The 22326-nt window shown below is 35.9% G+C and overlaps 6 non-coding genes across 6 annotated transcripts; 3 read left to right on the top strand and 3 right to left on the bottom strand.

Annotated features, from left to right (window-relative positions):
- Window positions 1-3855: 3855 nt before the first annotated feature.
- Trnam-cau (transfer RNA methionine (anticodon CAU)) lies at window positions 3856-3927 on the bottom strand. The gene has a single exon. It is a non-coding gene; the product is annotated as a tRNA-Met (tRNA).
- A 722-nt stretch (window positions 3928-4649) lies between these two features.
- Trnas-gcu (transfer RNA serine (anticodon GCU)) lies at window positions 4650-4731 on the top strand. Its single transcript has one exon. It is a non-coding gene; the product is annotated as a tRNA-Ser (tRNA).
- A 6641-nt stretch (window positions 4732-11372) lies between these two features.
- Trnam-cau (transfer RNA methionine (anticodon CAU)) lies at window positions 11373-11444 on the bottom strand. Its single transcript has one exon. It is a non-coding gene; the product is annotated as a tRNA-Met (tRNA).
- Window positions 11445-12162: 718 nt separating this feature from the next.
- Window positions 12163-12244, top strand: Trnas-gcu (transfer RNA serine (anticodon GCU)). The gene has a single exon. It is a non-coding gene; the product is annotated as a tRNA-Ser (tRNA).
- Window positions 12245-18895: 6651 nt separating this feature from the next.
- On the bottom strand, window positions 18896-18967 carry Trnam-cau (transfer RNA methionine (anticodon CAU)). Its single transcript has one exon. It is a non-coding gene; the product is annotated as a tRNA-Met (tRNA).
- A 722-nt stretch (window positions 18968-19689) lies between these two features.
- On the top strand, window positions 19690-19771 carry Trnas-gcu (transfer RNA serine (anticodon GCU)). Its single transcript has one exon. It is a non-coding gene; the product is annotated as a tRNA-Ser (tRNA).
- Window positions 19772-22326: the final 2555 nt, after the last annotated feature.

The raw sequence follows: 22326 nt of genomic DNA, 5'->3' as shown, positions 1-22326 counted from the left end.
ACCCAAAATTATGCCTCTAATTCAGACATGCTCTGTAGTTTGAAGGGATATTGCTGATACAACATTCACTGTAGGAGATGTCATTGCTATGACCTAGAGGGACAACATCGATGGATATACCTTAACAATTGATAAAAGCAAAGTTTTTGACAGAGTCAAAAGTTTGTCTCATTCACATAAATTTTGGATTTGGTCAAATTTTTATTCAGCCGCTATTAAAGACAGTGTTAAATGCAGTGTGCATCTAACACCATTCTTTCCGATTAAAACTTCTTTCTGATAAGGCTGTTCTCTATCGGTAATGCTATATATAATGCCAGTTGAACGTTAAGGGTGATACTAGAGTGGCAAATGTATTTTTTCTAGTGAGTAAATGTCTCCAAAACAAAATACACTACTCCAAAAGGAAACAGCGGCTGGTTTACGGAAAATCAAGCTACTTGAAAGCGAGTAAAACATTTGTGCTATACATGAACAGAAGTCATACAATTTAGTATCACCTCTGTGTAATAAGTTTCAAATTTAGACAAAGTGTTATTCTAACTGAGCTCCAGCACTAGTTGCCAAAATTAAGATAACGTGATCACAATGTTGAAATTGGAGCTGTCTGCAGAATTCAACAGAGACTGCCTGATGAATTAAATAAAAGTTCCGTTTGTTTTCTTTATTCCCTTTTGAACCATATCCTTTACAATATAAACCAAGTACAATAAATGATTGATTAATAGATTCTTTCTTTGCTAATGTCATGGTTGTACCATCGGCATGTTGAAAGACTTTACTTGTACTGCTAGACAATAGAAATAGAGCAACATTGACATAATAATTTATAATTATAGCGAGCCCTAAATGTTCCGCTTCAAATAAATATAGCATAGTTAGTATAGGGCAACTTTGGAGGACTGAATGTTTAATTGAAAAGGCTTTCATTAAATGCATTTAACACTGTTTCTAATTTCAATATAAACTATTTGTATCCATTAAATAAAGCTGTCACCAAACCCGAATTGTCGTAAAAGAGATACCAGTATGAATGGTTGACTCTGTGAAAAGCTTTTTCGTGATCAGTTTCATCACCTCTTTCTTCACCATCTGCACCCTGTATTACTTCATCAACCTCGTGTTCATCATCTTCTAGAACTTGAATCCCCAATCTGTCTTCCTTTGTGGCAACGTCAGCAATTCGGTAATTAATTTCTTCAATTTAATCATTTAGCATGTAACATCTTTAGGCAGTTGCATTTCTTAAGTCATATTTCCCACATGAACACAAATAAAGAAAATTTCCACAATTGTCAGAGCTTTGCCTTTTGTACTTCCTAGGAACATGACGCTGTTTCCAACAGTTGTGGCACACGAAATGTGTGCAATCTGTCATCATGCGACCCGGGTCAAGACAAAAAGAGCGCACCTTTACTTGATTATCATGCAATAACTTAACGAACTAATGGTCACTTACAGTTTGATGCTTCCGACTGTAGGGCTAAGATTTTATCTCTTTTGGAAAACTGTATTTTACATAATATTACAAATCTATGTTCTTAATCTAAGTAATAGAAAAGATGTAAATCCAGCAAGTATTGTAAAATGTAACAAATACTTTCTCTAGAATACGAAATAAAACATGTAATAACAAATAATAAATATTAAAAAAATAACAAACAATCAAAATTAAATATCCAAAACAAAAATGCGTCACGTCTGTCACAAGATTTCTAGGGTAGTATCTATCCTGAATGGGAGATAGGAATTCCACTCCGTATTCTCTTATCTTGATACCGATCTCTTCGTCGGAAACGTGTGCAAGTAAGAGAGGTATTGACACAATAATAGTGTCAGAATATGAGGAAGTACAGTCATAGTTATCACTGTCAATTCCACTTTAGATTATACTCTTTATTTGGCAACGTAACCTCATACAAATTTGAAACTTTCGGCACAACTACATAGAAAGACATTTTGTTTTTTCGTTGATTGATTGGATCGTGACAGTTGTTATGTCCCAAGCATAGGTAGGGCGTATTTCTAAAGCTAGTCACATGATCACATCTATTCATTCCGCGCTGACGTAGATTTCTTGTGACCAGAGATTCATACTCCAAAACTCTCTTCAGTCAGTTTGTCTTTCGATGTCAATGCGTCTCACAAACAACTGAATATCCAATTTGCCGTAATTATAGACAGGGTAGCTTGAATCGAACAACACATTGCAGATAGCTCTCGATCGGATTATACAAAGTCACATATTGTTTCATTGAGAAAGACACATTTCCTTGTTTAAAATAATCCGATATCGAGTAGTAGAAAATAATTGATACATCTTATTTATGACAATGATATATGGGCGTGTTTGGGATTTAAGGCAGTCATAAAGTCTAGTACACCCCGGTAAAACATTTTATGGAAACAACAACACTAACCTCTTAGCTGCATTAGTTGACTACCTAATCAATTGTTTATAATGAACGTTCTAGTTCCATTAGTTGCCTCCCTTGATTCGACAAAAGAAAAACGATTGACCCCCTCCTGCAACAATTGAATAAATGGCGAATCCGAAAGGAGGATTGCGTTTTACTAAGGAGCATATATCAGATGGGACTTTCACAACCAAATGTGCCATTCTTCTTAATTTATTATTATTATTATTATTATTATTATTATTATTATTATTATTATTATACCCTTGATAACTGTTTATCTACTGTTCTAAATATGAAGTTGAAAGGGACTTATTTTTCATGTCCTTAAATAAGCAGCACTTAAACGTCCTCCATATGTTTCACAGACAAATGTTTTTGTGCATGGGAACAAATTTGATATAATGTCAACATGAATATCGATGTTTCTGGCTGTATTTGAACAACCTCTCATTTTAAATTCTGATAATTCATGTGGTTGGAAAATATTCATGTTCACATAACTTATAAATTCAGGAATTGTTTGTGTTTAGGACGTTGTTTGTGAATCAAATCCTGAGATCAAAGCGAAAAATACAGAAAACTTACAATTGTATAATAGAAAGTATACCTTTAGAATGACACAAAAGAATCAAACCCCACCGTGACCAATTGAAGAAATACTATGTATCCCAAAATTGATAGCAAATTGTATGACCTCTATTCATATACACCACAATTATTTTACAGGCTCATCTAAAGTTTAATTTTCGAGAACCAGCCTCCGTTTCCTTCCGGAGCAGGATATCAAGTTTGGAAACATGTAATCACTGGAAATGTGTAAATTTGCCTTTTAAGAGCAGATATTGTATGGATTAACGAAAAATTGAAACAAAATAAATTCCATTTTTAATATGGCAATGTCATGTCAGAGGTCAAAACTTTTCGGCACTTTTGGGTGGGATCGCAGGGGTGGTTCAGTATGTATTTTTCACAGGGAGCGCAAAGAAGACCGCAAGCTGACTGTGGGATTTAGCAGCTAGTGAGGGCCAGGGAGACAAACACTCATTTTTGTCTTGGGGTGGGGAAGGGTGATGCCGGCGGTGGGGTGGGAAACACGGGGAGGCTTGTCCACCTGATCACTGTCGAACGTTCCAATGCTATATCATTACATGCCACATTGTTTTTCGTTTGACCTTTTGTTATATTTCACTTTAGCTGCATGTACATTTGACATTTTATTATTGCTAGAACGGTGTAGAAGGTCCAAATTCGCACCAAAAAAGCCGTCATTGAAGCGTGAAAAGTAAATTACATTGACCCACATTTTATATATGAAATCAGATACATATTTACTGAATGTGCCTTTTATTTATATTTTTGTGCCTGAAGATAAATGATAATTTGATGTTATGAATTTAAAATTAAAAACAAAAAACAAAAACCAAATAAAAGTGATTAGCAGAGCGTGGTTTCGATCCACGGACCTCTGGGTTATGGGCCCAGCACGCTTCCACTGCGCCACTCTGCTGTTAGTTGTTATTGTTGTTGTTATAGGGTTTAACGCCATTTTTCAGCACAAGATAGGCTATACATGGCGGCCAGTATTAATGGTGGAGGAAGAACCCGGGAAAACCCCGGAAAGAACCACCGACCCACGAGAAGCTACCGGCAAGCTTTCTCACATGTCCACATTGGCCGAGCCCGAGACTCGAACCCACGCAGACAGAGGTGAGATGGCAGTGATCCGTGACGGAGAGCGCTTTAGACCACTCGGCCACTCGGCTCTGCTGTTAGAAAACATTGATTTTTATAACTTTAAAAAAAAATGGAACTGATATTCACTTATCTGATGTAATACTTACCGAAGTGATGAATACAACGAATGTTCGTGTGAGTTTTTTCCCTTGCCTAACAATCCATTGATATGAACATGCTTGCTCACTAAGGGACCGACCATGTATTTGTTTCTGTTTATTGGGTGGGTAGGTGGGTAATGTTGAGTTTTCTCCCAGCCAGGAGAATTGTTTTAATTTACCTGAAGATATATATTTCTTCTTTGAAAGAATATCATGCACTAGGTTCTTTATGTGCACATCAGTTAGAGCTAGGATGGTTCGACGGTTAGAATTTTTTTCTGTCTGAAAAAGACATATATTGAATCGTGAATATCAGACAAAAGTTGTGTGTGGTTTAGGCCAGGTAGCTATAGATCACTCCCTACATAAATAGTGTACTCATCAAAATACACCGGACGAGGTGGCCGAGTGGTTAAGGCGATGGACTGCTAATCCATTGGGGTCTCCCCGCGTGGGTTCGAATCCCATCTTCGTCGATATACATTTTATCTGATGTGTAGAACTTTTAGTTATGACTACAAACCGTATTCATCAATATTGTAATGTGATATCGTCACGTCAGAAAGAAAACACGCCTAATGATGTCTCCATGATTTCTTTTTGGTGGTTTGTGTCTTGAATAGACTGACGTTTTGTGCATGTTTGTGACAGGTTTGTGTATTGACCTGTTCCGGCTGCATATTTATAATCGAGTTGTACTTTTTGTGCGTGTGGAACATTTTATCTCCCACAGGAGAAAAAAAACAACAACAATATTTCTTGGCATTGAAATAAAGTCCCAGTAGTGCTAACATGCATGCGGGAAGTGTAGCCAAATATCAATGCCGCGAATCGGCCGATTAGCAGAAACATTTAAGGTTGCGAGCAAGGCAAAAGGGATCAAGCTAAGGTTTGGGAGGGTAAGGGGTGATGTGTTTCCAAAATTCCAAAACGGCACCAAAGCACACGCGTATGTGTCTGTTTACTAGAAGTGTGTGTAATACCCATTAAAACGATGGTCAAATTTTAAGTAACAGGAGACTGTACGTTTGTATACTCGGATAGTCTTGGACAACAATCTAAAATTGCGGTTAATGTTAAGAAGATCAAATAAACTGATGTTATCAGAAGTGTAGAAGAAATGACGGGGAAAATGTTCGTTTATGTAGCTGTCCTTTCACCTGTTCATACTTTAAGTACCTGTGTACCAAACTGATTAAAATCAGATCTCCGCTGTTACCAAATGAAGATCTGACAGCCATCGCTTAGAAGGCATATTCTGGTACCTATGCTATTACCATAATTGCTAATTTTATCAACCAGTCAGATGAGGTCTAATATCTTTGCGTTTTGAGAAAGAGCACCGTGGGTGAAAAGCATGAATGTGTATCGAACGATTTGATTCACTTTCAGATTTTTTGAAAGTTGTATTTCCATTGGCTAATTTAATGGTCACCTGAATGTCATTCTTCAGTGGTCATCGTCAGATCTTCACGTAGGACAGCGGAGATCTGATTTTATCAGATTGGTGTCTATGTTGACCGGGGTATATATATTCCTCTTCATATTCTTTCTAATTACTACTTATTTCTTCTTCTGAAAGGTACACATGTACATCAAGTATGAACATGTGAACGTAATACCTTCCAGATGTATAGCGCACAAGCAATGGACTCTCTCCAGTTCACTTATATTCTGAGGGCTAGGGTTAAATTAAGTTTCACAATAATACAACGTTCATGGAAGTTTCATGTAAAATATAATTTGTGAGCCGACTAATTCCATACCTGTGTACTCCAATATTAATAAAACCAATAACGTACTTGCAAGTTTATCTTTAACCTCTTTAAGTTCTGTATATAATCTGCTATACTTAGACACGTTAACACCAAAATGTCTACATAACTGCTGTTTCTGGAGCACTCTCAAAATCCAAGAACCATTTTCACTTGTTTCGTTTGTAGTCAGACGACTTTTCGGTGAACACAACGATCTTAGGTTTCTAGAAGTTATATCCAAATGCCGACTTTATGGAGTGCACGTTGCATATAAAACAGTATCTGATCCACTAATACCGTGTGCAACAATTGTGGAGACCAATACGAGTTATAGCACTACCTTGGTAGGTGGTTACAATAGCTGCAATTGATCGGCATAAGAAACACATACATATCGATGATATTGCTATTCGAGAGCTTCATAATTACTGTTTGATAGCAATATTTACGATCACTGGAGATCAAGAGAGAATGGTACTAGGCGAACTATGGAAGTGCAGGATGGACTATATCTTAAATTCCTCCAAATTGCAAAATATTTTGTCATGCATGTACATCATTATGAGATCGATCCTAAAATAACTACATGCAACGAAGAAATTAGGCACTTACTTAAATTAGATAACGTTTGTAATGATGAATAGGTATGTAGAGTGAAATCTATTATTGTTGAGGGAAAGAGTAAAATATTTTAGTGAACAACTCACTTAGTGGATAATGCAAAATATAAAAGTAAGAATTCTCGCTCCTATACAGTACGAAGAGAAAGAAAGAAAGTTTCCAAGAATTGTATAGATGTCAAGACAAAATGATTTTATTTTCTGTAAAATTTACCGCTAAAGATTCATTTGATATCAATACATATGAAGAACTCGAACAACAATGAAGTGACTAAGAAATAAGATTGTTTTGAGGTGTTATACCGAGATTTTAATCCAGTTTGGTGACTGAAAGTGACGCAAATAGCAAATACTTTCCAAATCCTGAAAAATATCAACAAAAACGAGATGTTATTAAGGAATCCATTGATGGCTTTGGCTCACTTGTTTCAAATGAAAATCAAATATTAAAATACGTTTATAAGTTTTATTGTATTTTGTAATTATCGAACACAGTTGATGAGAGTTGTAAAGAATCAGTTTTAATCTTGGTAAATTCATCCATACCTGCTGATGATACGTATTTGAGTAGGGTCATACAAGGGTTGATAAAATACATGCAGCTATAAATATAATGTCTAAAATTAGATATTTTGGTCTGGTTAAATCGATAAGGTAGTTGTATTTTACAACGTTTTAAATTATGAATATGATAATCTGTTAGAGATTTTTTTCTTCTTCAGATCGTTAACAAGGAATCAATTACGTCATGGGCAGTGAGATTTGATACAATATCATTTTTTACAACACCAAGAGCGACTAAAGAAGCTGGAAATATTGGCGAAATATAAGACTATTTAATGTAGATGATACAATTTTGGCGAGGGTTATGGCTCATGGTTTGAAATGGGTATTACCCAAAATTATGCCTCTAATTCAGACATGCTCTGTAGTTTGAAGGGATATTGCTGATACAACATTCACTGTAGGAGATGTCATTGCTATGACCTAGAGGGACAACATCGATGGATATACCTTAACAATTGATAAAAGCAAAGTTTTTGACAGAGTCAAAAGTTTGTCTCATTCACATAAATTTTGGATTTGGTCAAATTTTTATTCAGCCGCTATTAAAGACAGTGTTAAATGCAGTGTGCATCTAACACCATTCTTTCCGATTAAAACTTCTTTCTGATAAGGCTGTTCTCTATCGGTAATGCTATATATAATGCCAGTTGAACGTTAAGGGTGATACTAGAGTGGCAAATGTATTTTTTCTAGTGAGTAAATGTCTCCAAAACAAAATACACTACTCCAAAAGGAAACAGCGGCTGGTTTACGGAAAATCAAGCTACTTGAAAGCGAGTAAAACATTTGTGCTATACATGAACAGAAGTCATACAATTTAGTATCACCTCTGTGTAATAAGTTTCAAATTTAGACAAAGTGTTATTCTAACTGAGCTCCAGCACTAGTTCCCAAAATTAAGATAACGTGATCACAATGTTGAAATTGGAGCTGTCTGCAGAATTCAACCGAGACTGCCTGATGAATTAAATAAAAGTTCCGTTTGTTTTCTTTATTCCCTTTTGAACCATATCCTTTACAATATAAACCAAGTACAATAAATGATTGATTAATAGATTCTTTCTTTGCTAATGTCATGGTTGTACCATCGGCATGTTGAAAGACTTTACTTGTACTGCTAGACAATAGAAATAGAGCAACATTGACATAATAATTTATAATTATAGCGAGCCCTAAATGTTCCGCTTCAAATAAATATAGCATAGTTAGTATAGGGCAACTTTGGAGGACTGAATGTTTAATTGAAAAGGCTTTCATTAAATGCATTTAACACTGTTTCTAATTTCAATATAAACTATTTGTATCCATTAAATAAAGCTGTCACCAAACCCGAATTGTCGTAAAAGAGATACCAGTATGAATGGTTGACTCTGTGAAAAGCTTTTTCGTGATCAGTTTCATCACCTCTTTCTTCACCATCTGCACCCTGTATTACTTCATCAACCTCGTGTTCATCATCTTCTAGAACTTGAATCCCCAATCTGTCTTCCTTTGTGGCAACGTCAGCAATTCGGTAATTAATTTCTTCAATTTAATCATTTAGCATGTAACATCTTTAGGCAGTTGCATTTCTTAAGTCATATTTCCCACATGAACACAAATAAAGAAAATTTCCACAATTGTCAGAGCTTTGCCTTTTGTACTTCCTAGGAACATGACGCTGTTTCCAACAGTTGTGGCACACGAAATGTGTGCAATCTGTCATCATGCGACCCGGGTCAAGACAAAAAGAGCGCACCTTTACTTGATTATCATGCAATAACTTAACGAACTAATGGTCACTTACAGTTTGATGCTTCCGACTGTAGGGCTAAGATTTTATCTCTTTTGGAAAACTGTATTTTACATAATATTACAAATCTATGTTCTTAATCTAAGTAATAGAAAAGATGTAAATCCAGCAAGTATTGTAAAATGTAACAAATACTTTCTCTAGAATACGAAATAAAACATGTAATAACAAATAATAAATATTAAAAAAATAACAAACAATCAAAATTAAATATCCAAAACAAAAATGCGTCACGTCTGTCACAAGATTTCTAGGGTAGTATCTATCCTGAATGGGAGATAGGAATTCCACTCCGTATTCTCTTATCTTGATACCGATCTCTTCGTCGGAAACGTGTGCAAGTAAGAGAGGTATTGACACAATAATAGTGTCAGAATATGAGGAAGTACAGTCATAGTTATCACTGTCAATTCCACTTTAGATTATACTCTTTATTTGGCAACGTAACCTCATACAAATTTGAAACTTTCGGCACAACTACATAGAAAGACATTTTGTTTTTTCGTTGATTGATTGGATCGTGACAGTTGTTATGTCCCAAGCATAGGTAGGGCGTATTTCTAAAGCTAGTCACATGATCACATCTATTCATTCCGCGCTGACGTAGATTTCTTGTGACCAGAGATTCATACTCCAAAACTCTCTTCAGTCAGTTTGTCTTTCGATGTCAATGCGTCTCACAAACAACTGAATATCCAATTTGCCGTAATTATAGACAGGGTAGCTTGAATCGAACAACACATTGCAGATAGCTCTCGATCGGATTATGCAAAGTCACATATTGTTTCATTGAGAAAGACACATTTCCTTGTTTAAAATAATCCGATATCGAGTAGTAGAAAATAATTGATACATCTTATTTATGACAATGATATATGGGCGTGTTTGGGATTTAAGGCAGTCATAAAGTCTAGTACACCCCGGTAAAACATTTTATGGAAACAACAACACTAACCTCTTAGCTGCATTAGTTGACTACCTAATCAATTGTTTATAATGAACGTTCTAGTTCCATTAGTTGCCTCCCTTGATTCGACAAAAGAAAAACGATTGACCCCCTCCTGCAACAATTGAATAAATGGCGAATCCGAAAGGAGGATTGCGTTTTACTAAGGAGCATATATCAGATGGGACTTTCACAACCAAATGTGCCATTCTTCTTAATTTATTATTATTATTATTATTATTATTATTATTATTATTATACCCTTGATAACTGTTTATCTACTGTTCTAAATATGAAGTTGAAAGGGACTTATTTTTCATGTCCTTAAATAAGCAGCACTTAAACGTCCTCCATATGTTTCACAGACAAATGTTTTTGTGCATGGGAACAAATTTGATATAATGTCAACATGAATATCGATGTTTCTGGCTGTATTTGAACAACCTCTCATTTTAAATTCTGATAATTCATGTGGTTGGAAAATATTCATGTTCACATAACTTATAAATTCAGGAATTGTTTGTGTTTAGGACGTTGTTTGTGAATCAAATCCTGAGATCAAAGCGAAAAATACAGAAAACTTACAATTGTATAATAGAAAGTATACCTTTAGAATGACACAAAAGAATCAAACCCCACCGTGACCAATTGAAGAAATACTATGTATCCCAAAATTGATAGCAAATTGTATGACCTCTATTCATATACACCACAATTATTTTACAGGCTCATCTAAAGTTTAATTTTCGAGAACCAGCCTCCGTTTCCTTCCGGAGCAGGATATCAAGTTTGGAAACATGTAATCACTGGAAATGTGTAAATTTGCCTTTTAAGAGCAGATATTGTATGGATTAACGAAAAATTGAAACAAAATAAATTCCATTTTTAATATGGCAATGTCATGTCAGAGGTCAAAACTTTTCGGCACTTTTGGGTGGGATCGCAGGGGTGGTTCAGTATGTATTTTTCACAGGGAGCGCAAAGAAGACCGCAAGCTGACTGTGGGATTTAGCAGCTAGTGAGGGCCAGGGAGACAAACACTCATTTTTGTCTTGGGGTGGGGAAGGGTGATGCCGGCGGTGGGGTGGGAAACACGGGGAGGCTTGTCCACCTGATCACTGTCGAACGTTCCAATGCTATATCATTACATGCCACATTGTTTTTCGTTTGACCTTTTGTTATATTTCACTTTAGCTGCATGTACATTTGACATTTTATTATTGCTAGAACGGTGTAGAAGGTCCAAATTCGCACCAAAAAAGCCGTCATTGAAGCGTGAAAAGTAAATTACATTGACCCACATTTTATATATGAAATCAGATACATATTTACTGAATGTGCCTTTTATTTATATTTTTGTGCCTGAAGATAAATGATAATTTGATGTTATGAATTTAAAATTAAAAACAAAAAACAAAAACCAAATAAAAGTGATTAGCAGAGCGTGGTTTCGATCCACGGACCTCTGGGTTATGGGCCCAGCACGCTTCCACTGCGCCACTCTGCTGTTAGTTGTTATTGTTGTTGTTATAGGGTTTAACGCCATTTTTCAGCACAAGATAGGCTATACATGGCGGCCAGTATTAATGGTGGAGGAAGAACCCGGGAAAACCCCGGAAAGAACCACCGACCCACGAGAAGCTACCGGCAAGCTTTCTCACATGTCCACATTGGCCGAGCCCGAGACTCGAACCCACGCAGACAGAGGTGAGATGGCAGTGATCCGTGACGGAGAGCGCTTTAGACCACTCGGCCACTCGGCTCTGCTGTTAGAAAACATTGATTTTTATAACTTTAAAAAAAAATGGAACTGATATTCACTTATCTGATGTAATACTTACCGAAGTGATGAATACAACGAATGTTCGTGCGAGTTTTTTCCCTTGCCTAACAATCCATTGATATGAACATGCTTGCTCACTAAGGGACCGACCATGTATTTGTTTCTGTTTATTGGGTGGGTAGGTGGGTAATGTTGAGTTTTCTCCCAGCCAGGAGAATTGTTTTAATTTACCTGAAGATATATATTTCTTCTTTTAAAGAATATCATGCACTAGGTTCTTTATGTGCACATCAGTTAGAGCTAGGATGGTTCGACGGTTAGAATTTTTTTCTGTCTGAAAAAGACATATATTGAATCGTGAATATCAGACAAAAGTTGTGTGTGGTTTAGGCCAGGTAGCTATAGATCACTCCCTAAATAGTGTACTCATCAAAATACACCGGACGAGGTGGCCGAGTGGTTAAGGCGATGGACTGCTAATCCATTGGGGTCTCCCAGCGTGGGTTCGAATCCCATCTTCGTCGATATACATTTTATCTGATGTGTAGAACTTTTAGTTATGACTACAAACCGTATTCATCAATATTGTAATGTGATATCGTCACGTCAGAAAGAAAACACGCCTAATGATGTCTCCATGATTTCTTTTTGGTGGTTTGTGTCTTGAATAGACTGACGTTTTGTGCATGTTTGTGACAGGTTTGTGTATTGACCTGTTCCGGCTGCATATTTATAATCGAGTTGTACTTTTTGTGCGTGTGGAACATTTTATCTCCCACAGGAGAAAAAAAACAACAACAATATTTCTTGGCATTGAAATAAAGTCCCAGTAGTGCTAACATGCATGCGGGAAGTGTAGCCAAATATCAATGCCGCGAATCGGCCGATTAGCAGAAACATTTAAGGTTGCGAGCAAGGCAAAAGGGATCAAGCTAAGGTTTGGGAGGGTAAGGGGTGATGTGTTTCCAAAATTCCAAAACGGCACCAAAGCACACGCGTATGTGTCTGTTTACTAGAAGTGTGTGTAATACCCATTAAAACGATGGTCAAATTTTAAGTAACAGGAGACTGTACGTTTGTATACTCGGATAGTCTTGGACAACAATCTAAAATTGCGGTTAATGTTAAGAAGATCAAATAAACTGATGTTATCAGAAGTGTAGAAGAAATGACGGGGAAAATGTTCGTTTATGTAGCTGTCCTTTCACCTGTTCATACTTTAAGTACCTGTGTACCAAACTGATTAAAATCAGATCTCCGCTGTTACCAAATGAAGATCTGACAGCCATCGCTTAGAAGGCATATTCTGGTACCTATGCTATTACCATAATTGCTAATTTTATCAACCAGTCAGATGAGGTCTAATATCTTTGCGTTTTGAGAAAGAGCACCGTGGGTGAAAAGCATGAATGTGTATCGAACGATTTGATTCACTTTCAGATTTTTTTGAAAGTTGTATTTCCATTGGCTAATTTAATGGTCACCTGAATGTCATTCTTCAGTGGTCATCGTCAGATCTTCACGTAGGACAGCGGAGATCTGATTTTATCAGATTGGTGTCTATGTTGACCGGGGTATATATATTCCTCTTCATATTCTTTCTAATTTCTACTTATTTCTTCTTCTGAAAGGTACACAGGTACATCAAGTATGAACATGTGAACGTAATACCTTCCAGATGTATAGCGCACAAGCAATGGACTCTCTCCAGTTCACTTATATTCTGAGGGCTAGGGTTAAATTAAGTTTCACAATAATACAACGTTCATGGAAGTTTCATGTAAAATATAATTTGTGAGCCGACTAATTCCATACCTGTGTACTCCAATATTAATAAAACCAATAACGTACTTGCAAGTTTATCTTTAACCTCTTTAAGTTCTGTATATAATCTGCTATACTTAGACACGTTAACACCAAAATGTCTACATAACTGCTGTTTCTGGAGCACTCTCAAAATCCAAGAACCATTTTCACTTGTTTCGTTTGTAGTCAGACGACTTTTCGGTGAACACAACGATCTTAGGTTTCTAGAAGTTATATCCAAATGCCGACTTTATGGAGTGCACGTTGCATATAAAACAGTATCTGATCCACTAATACCGTGTGCAACAATTGTGGAGACCAATACGAGTTATAGCACTACCTTGGTAGGTGGTTACAATAGCTGCAATTGATCGGCATAAGAAACACATACATATCGATGATATTGCTATTCGAGAGCTTCATAATTACTGTTTGATAGCAATATTTACGATCACTGGAGATCAAGAGAGAATGGTACTAGGCGAACTATGGAAGTGCAGGATGGACTATATCTTAAATTCCTCCAAATTGCAAAATATTTTGTCATGCATGTACATCATTATGAGATCGATCCTAAAATAACTACATGCAACGAAGAAATTAGGCACTTACTTAAATTAGATAACGTTTGTAATGATGAATAGGTATGTAGAGTGAAATCTATTATTGTTGAGGGAAAGAGTAAAATATTTTAGTGAACAACTCACTTAGTGGATAATGCAAAATATAAAAGTAAGAATTCTCGCTCCTATACAGTACGAAGAGAAAGAAAGAAAGTTTCCAAGAATTGTATAGATGTCAAGACAAAATGATTTTATTTTCTGTAAAATTTACCGCTAAAGATTCATTTGATATCAATACATATGAAGAACTCGAACAACAATGAAGTGACTAAGAAATAAGATTGTTTTGAGGTGTTATACCGAGATTTTAATCCAGTTTGGTGACTGAAAGTGACGCAAATAGCAAATACTTTCCAAATCCTGAAAAATATCAACAAAAACGAGATGTTATTAAGGAATCCATTGATGGCTTTGGCTCACTTGTTTCAAATGAAAATCAAATATTAAAATACGTTTATAAGTTTTATTGTATTTTGTAATTATCGAACACAGTTGATGAGAGTTGTAAAGAATCAGTTTTAATCTTGGTAAATTCATCCATACCTGCTGATGATACGTATTTGAGTAGGGTCATACAAGGGTTGATAAAATACATGCAGCTATAAATATAATGTCTAAAATTAGATATTTTGGTCTGGTTAAATCGATAAGGTAGTTGTATTTTACAACGTTTTAAATTATGAATATGATAATCTGTTAGAGATTTTTTTCTTCTTCAGATCGTTAACAAGGAATCAATTACGTCATGGGCAGTGAGATTTGATACAATATCATTTTTTACAACACCAAGAGCGACTAAAGAAGCTGGAAATATTGGCGAAATATAAGACTATTTAATGTAGATGATACAATTTTGGCGAGGGTTATGGCTCATGGTTTGAAATGGGTATTACCCAAAATTATGCCTCTAATTCAGACATGCTCTGTAGTTTGAAGGGATATTGCTGATACAACATTCACTGTAGGAGATGTCATTGCTATGACCTAGAGGGACAACATCGATGGATATACCTTAACAATTGATAAAAGCAAAGTTTTTGACAGAGTCAAAAGTTTGTCTCATTCACATAAATTTTGGATTTGGTCAAATTTTTATTCAGCCGCTATTAAAGACAGTGTTAAATGCAGTGTGCATCTAACACCATTCTTTCCGATTAAAACTTCTTTCTGATAAGGCTGTTCTCTATCGGTAATGCTATATATAATGCCAGTTGAACGTTAAGGGTGATACTAGAGTGGCAAATGTATTTTTTCTAGTGAGTAAATGTCTCCAAAACAAAATACACTACTCCAAAAGGAAACAGCGGCTGGTTTACGGAAAATCAAGCTACTTGAAAGCGAGTAAAACATTTGTGCTATACATGAACAGAAGTCATACAATTTAGTATCACCTCTGTGTAATAAGTTTCAAATTTAGACAAAGTGTTATTCTAACTGAGCTCCAGCACTAGTTCCCAAAATTAAGATAACGTGATCACAATGTTGAAATTGGAGCTGTCTGCAGAATTCAACCGAGACTGCCTGATGAATTAAATAAAAGTTCCGTTTGTTTTCTTTATTCCCTTTTGAACCATATCCTTTACAATATAAACCAAGTACAATAAATGATTGATTAATAGATTCTTTCTTTGCTAATGTCATGGTTGTACCATCGGCATGTTGAAAGACTTTACTTGTACTGCTAGACAATAGAAATAGAGCAACATTGACATAATAATTTATAATTATAGCGAGCCCTAAATGTTCCGCTTCAAATAAATATAGCATAGTTAGTATAGGGCAACTTTGGAGGACTGAATGTTTAATTGAAAAGGCTTTCATTAAATGCATTTAACACTGTTTCTAATTTCAATATAAACTATTTGTATCCATTAAATAAAGCTGTCACCAAACCCGAATTGTCGTAAAAGAGATACCAGTATGAATGGTTGACTCTGTGAAAAGCTTTTTCGTGATCAGTTTCATCACCTCTTTCTTCACCATCTGCACCCTGTATTACTTCATCAACCTCGTGTTCATCATCTTCTAGAACTTGAATCCCCAATCTATCTTCCTTTGTGGCAACGTCAGCAATTCGGTAATTAATTTCTTCAATTTAATCATTTAGCATGTAACATCTTTAGGCAGTTGCATTTCTTAAGTCATATTTCCCACATGAACACAAATAAAGAAAATTTCCACAATTGTCAGAGCTTTGCCTTTTGTACTTCCTAGGAACATGACGCTGTTTCCAACAGTTGTGGCACACGAAATGTGTGCAATCTGTCATCATGCGACCCGGGTCAAGACAAAAAGAGCGCACCTTTACTTGATTATCATGCAATAACTTAACGAACTAATGGTCACTTACAGTTTGATGCTTCCGACTGTAGGGCTAAGATTTTATCTCTTTTGGAAAACTGTATTTTACATAATATTACAAATCTATGTTCTTAATCTAAGTAATAGAAAAGATGTAAATCCAGCAAGTATTGTAAAATGTAACAAATACTTTCTCTAGAATACGAAATAAAACATGTAATAACAAATAATAAATATTAAAAAAATAACAAACAATCAAAATTAAATATCCAAAACAAAAATGCGTCACGTCTGTCACAAGATTTCTAGGGTAGTATCTATCCTGAATGGGAGATAGGAATTCCACTCCGTATTCTCTTATCTTGATACCGATCTCTTCGTCGGAAACGTGTGCAAGTAAGAGAGGTATTGACACAATAATAGTGTCAGAATATGAGGAAGTACAGTCATAGTTATCACTGTCAATTCCACTTTAGATTATACTCTTTATTTGGCAACGTAACCTCATACAAATTTGAAACTTTCGGCACAACTACATAGAAAGACATTTTGTTTTTTCGTTGATTGATTGGATCGTGACAGTTGTTATGTCCCAAGCATAGGTAGGGCGTATTTCTAAAGCTAGTCACATGATCACATCTATTCATTCCGCGCTGACGTAGATTTCTTGTGACCAGAGATTCATACTCCAAAACTCTCTTCAGTCAGTTTGTCTTTCGATGTCAATGCGTCTCACAAACAACTGAATATCCAATTTGCCGTAATTATAGACAGGGTAGCTTGAATCGAACAACACATTGCAGATAGCTCTCGATCGGATTATACAAAGTCACATATTGTTTCATTGAGAAAGACACATTTCCTTGTTTAAAATAATCCGATATCGAGTAGTAGAAAATAATTGATACATCTTATTTATGACAATGATATATGGGCGTGTTTGGGATTTAAGGCAGTCATAAAGTCTAGTACACCCCGGTAAAACATTTTATGGAAACAACAACACTAACCTCTTAGCTGCATTAGTTGACTACCTAATCAATTGTTTATAATGAACGTTCTAGTTCCATTAGTTGCCTCCCTTGATTCGACAAAAGAAAAACGATTAACCCCCTCCTGCAACAATTGAATAAATGGCGAATCCGAAAGGAGGATTGCGTTTTACTAAGGAGCATATATCAGATGGGACTTTCACAACCAAATGTGCCATTCTTCTTAATTTATTATTATTATTATTATTATTATTATTATTATTATTATTATTATTATACCCTTGATAACTGTTTATCTACTGTTCTAAATATGAAGTTGAAAGGGACTTATTTTTCATGTCCTTAAATAAGCAGCACTTAAACGTCCTCCATATGTTTCACAGACAAATGTTTTTGTGCATGGGAACAAATTTGATATAATGTCAACATGAATATCGATGTTTCTGGCTGTATTTGAACAACCTCTCATTTTAAATTCTGATAATTCATGTGGTTGGAAAATATTCATGTTCACATAACTTATAAATTCAGGAATTGTTTGTGTTTAGGACGTTGTTTGTGAATCAAATCCTGAGATCAAAGCGAAAAATACAGAAAACTTACAATTGTATAATAGAAAGTATACCTTTAGAATGACACAAAAGAATCAAACCCCACCGTGACCAATTGAAGAAATACTATGTATCCCAAAATTGATAGCAAATTGTATGACCTCTATTCATATACACCACAATTATTTTACAGGCTCATCTAAAGTTTAATTTTCGAGAACCAGCCTCCGTTTCCTTCCGGAGCAGGATATCAAGTTTGGAAACATGTAATCACTGGAAATGTGTAAATTTGCCTTTTAAGAGCACATATTGTATGGATTAACGAAAAATTGAAACAAAATAAATTCCATTTTTAATATGGCAATGTCATGTCAGAGGTCAAAACTTTTCGGCACTTTTGGGTGGGATCGCAGAGGTGGTTCAGTATGTATTTTTCACAGGGAGCGCAAAGAAGACCGCAAGCTGACTGTGGGATTTAGCAGCTAGTGAGGGCCAGGGAGACAAACACTCATTTTTGTCTTGGGGTGGGGAAGGGTGATGCCGGCGGTGGGGTGGGAAACACGGGGAGGCTTGTCCACCTGATCACTGTCGAACGTTCCAATGCTATATCATTACATGCCACATTGTTTTTCGTTTGACCTTTTGTTATATTTCACTTTAGCTGCATGTACATTTGACATTTTATTATTGCTAGAACGGTGTAGAAGGTCCAAATTCGCACCAAAAAAGCCGTCATTGAAGCGTGAAAAGTAAATTACATTGACCCACATTTTATATATGAAATCAGATACATATTTACTGAATGTGCCTTTTATTTATATTTTTGTGCCTGAAGATAAATGATAATTTGATGTTATGAATTTAAAATTAAAAACAAAAAACAAAAACCAAATAAAAGTGATTAGCAGAGCGTGGTTTCGATCCACGGACCTCTGGGTTATGGGCCCAGCACGCTTCCACTGCGCCACTCTGCTGTTAGTTGTTATTGTTGTTGTTATAGGGTTTAACGCCATTTTTCAGCACAAGATAGGCTATACATGGCGGCCAGTATTAATGGTGGAGGAAGAACCCGGGAAAACCCCGGAAAGAACCACCGACCCACGAGAAGCTACCGGCAAGCTTTCTCACATGTCCACATTGGCCGAGCCCGAGACTCGAACCCACGCAGACAGAGGTGAGATGGCAGTGATCCGTGACGGAGAGCGCTTTAGACCACTCGGCCACTCGGCTCTGCTGTTAGAAAACATTGATTTTTATAACTTTAAAAAAAAATGGAACTGATATTCACTTATCTGATGTAATACTTACCGAAGTGATGAATACAACGAATGTTCGTACGAGTTTTTTCCCTTGCCTAACAATCCATTGATATGAACATGCTTGCTCACTAAGGGACCGACCATGTATTTGTTTCTGTTTATTGGGTGGGTAGGTGGGTAATGTTGAGTTTTCTCCCAGCCAGGAGAATTGTTTTAATTTACCTGAAGATATATATTTCTTCTTTTAAAGAATATCATGCACTAGGTTCTTTATGTGCACATCAGTTAGAGCTAGGATGGTTCGACGGTTAGAATTTTTTTCTGTCTGAAAAAGACATATATTGAATCGTGAATATCAGACAAAAGTTGTGTGTGGTTTAGGCCAGGTAGCTATAGATCACTCCCTACATAAATAGTGTACTCATCAAAATACACCGGACGAGGTGGCCGAGTGGTTAAGGCGATGGACTGCTAATCCATTGGGGTCTCCCCGCGTGGGTTCGAATCCCATCTTCGTCGATATACATTTTATCTGATGTGTAGAACTTTTAGTTATGACTACAAACCGTATTCATCAATATTGTAATGTGATATCGTCACGTCAGAAAGAAAACACGCCTAATGATGTCTCCATGATTTCTTTTTGGTGGTTTGTGTCTTGAATGTACTGACGTTTTGTGCATGTTTGTGACAGGTTTGTGTATTGACCTGTTCCGGCTGCATATTTATAATCGAGTTGTACTTTTTGTGCGTGTGGAACATTTTATCTCCCACAGGAGAAAAAAAAAAACAACAACATTTCTTGGCATTGAAATAAAGTCCCAGTAGTGCTAACATGCATGCGGGAAGTGTAGCCAAATATCAATGCCGCGAATCGGCCGATTAGCAGAAACATTTAAGGTTGCGAGCAAGGCAAAAGGGATCAAGCTAAGGTTTGGGAGGGTAAGGGGTGATGTGTTTCCAAAATTCCAAAACGGCACCAAAGCACACGCGTATGTGTCTGTTTACTAGAAGTGTGTGTAATACCCATTAAAACGATGGTCAAATTTTAAGTAACAGGAGACTGTACGTTTGTATACTCGGATAGTCTTGGACAACAATCTAAAATTGCGGTTAATGTTAAGAAGATCAAATAAACTGATGTTATCAGAAGTGTAGAAGAAATGACGGGGAAAATGTTCGTTTATGTAGCTGTCCTTTCACCTGTTCATACTTTAAGTACCTGTGTACCAAACTGATTAAAATCAGATCTCCGCTGTTACCAAATGAAGATCTGACAGCCATCGCTTAGAAGGCATATTCTGGTACCTATGCTATTACCATAATTGCTAATTTTATCAACCAGTCAGATGAGGTCTAATATCTTTGCGTTTTGAGAAAGAGCACCGTGGGTGAAAAGCATGAATGTGTATCGAACGATTTGATTCACTTTCAGATTTTTTGAAAGTTGTATTTCCATTGGCTAATTTAATGGTCACCTGAATGTCATTCTTCAGTGGTCATCGTCAGATCTTCACGTAGGACAGCGGAGATCTGATTTTATCAGATTGGTGTCTATGTTGACCGGGGTATATATATTCCTCTTCATATTCTTTCTAATTTCTACTTATTTCTTCTTCTGAAAGGTACACAGGTACATCAAGTATGAACATGTGAACGTAATACCTTCCAGATGTATAGCGCACAAGCAATGGACTCTCTCCAGTTCACTTATATTCTGAGGGCTAGGGTTAAATTAAGTTTCACAATAATACAACGTTCATGGAATCGCAGTAGTTTCATGTAAAATATAATTTGTGAGCCGACTAATTCCATACCTGTGTACTCCAATATTAATAAAACCAATAACGTACTTGCAAGTTTATCTTTAACCTCTTTAAGTTCTGTATATAATCTGCTATACTTAGACACGTTAACACCAAAATGTCTACATAACTGCTGTTTCTGGAGCACTCTCAAAATCCAAGAACCATTTTCACTTGTTTCGTTTGTAGTCAGACGACTTTTCGGTGAACACAACGATCTTAGGTTTCTAGAAGTTATATCCAAATGCCGACTTTATGGAGTGCACGTTGCATATAAAACAGTATCTGATCCACTAATACCGTGTGCAACAATTGTGGAGACCAATACGAGTTATAGCACTACCTTGGTAGGTGGTTACAATAGCTGCAATTGATCGGCATAAGAAACACATACATATCGATGATATTGCTATTCGAGAGCTTCATAATTACTGTTTGATAGCAATATTTACGATCACTGGAGATCAAGAGAGAATGGTACTAGGCGAACTATGGAAGTGCAGGATGGACTATATCTTAAATTCCTCCAAATTGCAAAATATTTTGTCATGCATGTACATCATTATGAGATCGATCCTAAAATAACTACATGCAACGAAGAAATTAGGCACTTACTTAAATTAGATAACGTTTGTAATGATGAATAGGTATGTAGAGTGAAATCTATTATTATTGAGGGAAAGAGTAAAATATTTTAGTGAACAACTCACTTAGTGGATAATGCAAAATATAAAAGTAAGAATTCTCGCTCCTATACAGTACGAAGAGAAAGAAAGAAAGTTTCCAAGAATTGTATAGATGTCAAGACAAAATGATTTTATTTTCTGTAAAATTTACCGCTAAAGATTCATTTGATATCAATACATATGAAGAACTCGAACAACAATGAAGTGACTAAGAAATAAGATTGTTTTGAGGTGTTATACCGAGATTTTAATCCAGTTTGGTGACTGAAAGTGACGCAAATAGCAAATACTTTCCAAATCCTGAAAAATATCAACAAAAACGAGATGTTATTAAGGAATCCATTGATGGCTTTGGCTCACTTGTTTCAAATGAAAATCAAATATTAAAATACGTTTATAAGTTTTATTGTATTTTGTAATTATCGAACACAGTTGATGAGAGTTGTAAAGAATCAGTTTTAATCTTGGTAAATTCATCCATACCTGCTGATGATACGTATTTGAGTAGGGTCATACAAGGGTTGATAAAATACATGCAGCTATAAATATAATGTCTAAAATTAGATATTTTGGTCTGGTTAAA

The sequence above is a fragment of the Sinohyriopsis cumingii genome, unplaced genomic scaffold, assembly GCF_028554795.1.
Source record: "Sinohyriopsis cumingii isolate HCF-2022 unplaced genomic scaffold, ASM2855479v2 utg000646l, whole genome shotgun sequence".
In the NCBI taxonomy this organism is placed as follows: Eukaryota; Metazoa; Mollusca; class Bivalvia; order Unionida; family Unionidae; genus Sinohyriopsis; species Sinohyriopsis cumingii.
The sequence above is the reverse complement of the archived record's forward strand: the minus strand, read 5'-3'. Positions and strand labels throughout refer to the sequence as shown.